The 2,725-nt window shown below is 43.2% G+C and overlaps 1 non-coding gene across 1 annotated transcript; it reads right to left on the reverse strand.

Annotated features, from left to right (window-relative positions):
• Positions 1-307: 307 nt before the first annotated feature.
• trnad-guc (transfer RNA aspartic acid (anticodon GUC)) lies at positions 308-379 on the reverse strand. Its single transcript has one exon. It is a non-coding gene; the product is annotated as a tRNA-Asp (tRNA).
• Between the last annotated feature and the right edge of the window lie 2,346 nt (positions 380-2,725).

A 2,725-nucleotide genomic window follows, 5' to 3' on the forward strand; every position in this document is an offset into this window, starting at 1 on the left:
ATACGCATGTATCCAATCGACTATTCAGACAAGTTAGGAAAATATTTGCTTCATTAACTGCTCTCTCAAGATGATCTGCCACCTTCAAGGACCCCACCCAAACATTGGCATCGCCACATCAAATGTGAGCCAAAATGCCGATGAATTGAACGAACGTTGATCTCAGGTCACGAAACGTGTCCGTAAAAATGTAAGGATTTGCATTTTTGAGTGCTTCTTTCCTTGACAGTCTTTATTTTATATTTTCAAAGCCAGAGAGCAACACACGTTGTTCAACAACAACTTGACATAACAAAAATGCGATAAACTCCTCGTCGGGGAATTGAACCCCGGTCTCCCGCGTGACAGGCGTGGATACTAACCACTATACTAACGAGGAAATGATGATTTGCACATTGTACACTTGCCACTTACACTTTCAGAGCGACAACTGAGTTCTGACGAGATCAGTTCTTTTCCGCAATTCGGAGGACCATTTAATGCAGCAAGCAGCTGTTTTAACCAACCGACTTTTGGATTACCAGGAAAGAGAATGAGATGGATGCATGAAAAAAACAAGAATCAGGTGGAGACAGAAAGGCGCGTTTGCCGTTCATTTCAAACTGCATGTTCTTATTAATTCTGGAGGAAAGACGGCGTGTCTTGAAACCTGAACATGCTGGACAATCTCAGCTGGTCTCTCTCCACAGATGCTGTCAGACATGCTGAGATATTTGTTGTTTCAGATTCCAGCATCGGAAGTATTTTGCTTTTATCTCTAAAAACGTATTTTTCTCCAACCCGCTGGAACTTCCAAAGTGCTTTACAGCTCAGATGCTTTTCTTTAATTCTATTGTCTTCTGTATTGCCCGAGGTAGGTGCGGATTGAGCAAAAACGGAACTTATCATCCCCAATCTCACATAATCGTGGAAAGATTATTTCTGTGGCTTTTACCGTCTCATCAGTTGTTCGATATTGTTTCATTTGTTCAAAGCTGCCTCAGTTAAAATCTTATCAGGGCATATCTCTGTGAGCCGCTGGAAAATGAATCAAGTTTCCAACCCGATTCTGAACTCATGAAGTTGTAATTAATTATTCTGTGTCTCCGATGATAATTTTAAGAAGCTCAAATAAAGCTCTACTGTCCATGGTTCGGCCACGGATTCGAAAACAAAACAGATTTCCAAGCAGTGTCTGCAACATAGAACCACGTAATCCCTGCAGCGCAAACGCAAGCTTTTCGCCAGAGTCTGATGTGATCTGATCAGTTGTTTCATTTGAATTGATTTGATTTGATTTATTTTTGTCACATGTATCAGCCATACAGTGAAAATTATTGCTTCTTGTGCGCTCTACAGACAAAACATTCCGTTCATAGGGAAGGAAACGAGAGAGTGCAGAATGTAGTGTTACAGTCATAGATAGGGTGTAGAGAAAGATCAACTTAATGCAAGGCAAGTCCATTCAGAAATCTGACAGCAGCAGGGAAGAAGCTGTTCTTGAGTCGGTTGGTACGTGATCTCTGGCTTAGGTATCTTTTTTCCCGATTGAAGAAGGTGGAAGAAAGAATGTCCGAGGTGCGTGGGGTCCTTAATTATGTTGGCTGTTTTGCCGAGGCAGCGATAAGTGTCGACAGAGTCAATTGATGGGAGGCTGTTTTGCGTGATGGATTGGGCTACATTTATAACATGTTGTAGTTCCTTGCGGCATTCGGCAGAGCAGGATCCGTGCCAAACTGTGATAGAATCAGAAAGAATGCTTCTTTGTTGCATCTGTAAACGTTGGTGAGAGTCATAGCTGACATGCCAAATTTCTTTTGGGAAGAAGTTCCTTTGTTTTGGGAATGGAAAGTAACTTGCCTGACTGGGAATCGAACACAGGCCACGGCGGTGAAAGTGCCGAATCCTAATCACTAGACCATCGGAAAGTGCGTGCAGCCTCACCAAGCTGCAGTATTGTCTTCCAATCGGGCACCACTTCCGCAGTCAAGGGCACTCAGAATCCGATCTTCGGTTGTCTTCAGGACACACGACAAAGCAGAATCGCCGAGCAGAAACAGACAGGCAAGTTCCACATGCATGAGGAAAGCCTCAACTGGATCTTGGGTTCAAGCCACAGGACACACAACCCTCACCATACACTCTGAATTTGAAAAATCCTTCATACTCTCCTGATCTGAGAGAATTCACACCTCTTTAACCGGTGATTATCCCTCTCTCCACCCTTGCTCTCTATGTCTTTAACGAATTGATTCCCTGAAAAGTCTCGCATTCTAACCATTGTTCACACTCCAATCTGTAATTATCGTACTATTGTGTTTGTGTCTATCGATGTCGTGTTTGTCAACCTCCCTCAACTCATCTGATGAAAGAGCAGCTCTCCTAAAGCTCGTGATTCCAGCTTTAACCTGGTGTTGTGAGGATTCTTATTGTGTCCACCTTTTCAACGCCGGCACTTCCACATCAACACGAGTGCGAGCAGATCATCTGTTGAGCGAATAGGGAAATAGATCAGAATTGTTGGTGTGATGTGTTCCATTATCCGTCCTCACGCAGTCCAGGTATATACCAACTATCAACGACACGTATGAGAGGGTAAGATACATTATTCTCTGCCCTTCTCTGGTCCATTTTATCGAAGTGATTTTTTTCACAATCTTCCAATAATTTAAAGCCCAGCACCAGGCCACCCCTCAGCCTTGTCATTATAAGAAAAGAAAGATGCAAGCAGTCAAAACTTTACCAG

Source organism: Mustelus asterias, unplaced genomic scaffold (genome assembly GCF_964213995.1).
Source record: "Mustelus asterias unplaced genomic scaffold, sMusAst1.hap1.1 HAP1_SCAFFOLD_152, whole genome shotgun sequence".
Lineage (NCBI taxonomy): Eukaryota > Metazoa > Chordata > Chondrichthyes > Carcharhiniformes > Triakidae > Mustelus > Mustelus asterias.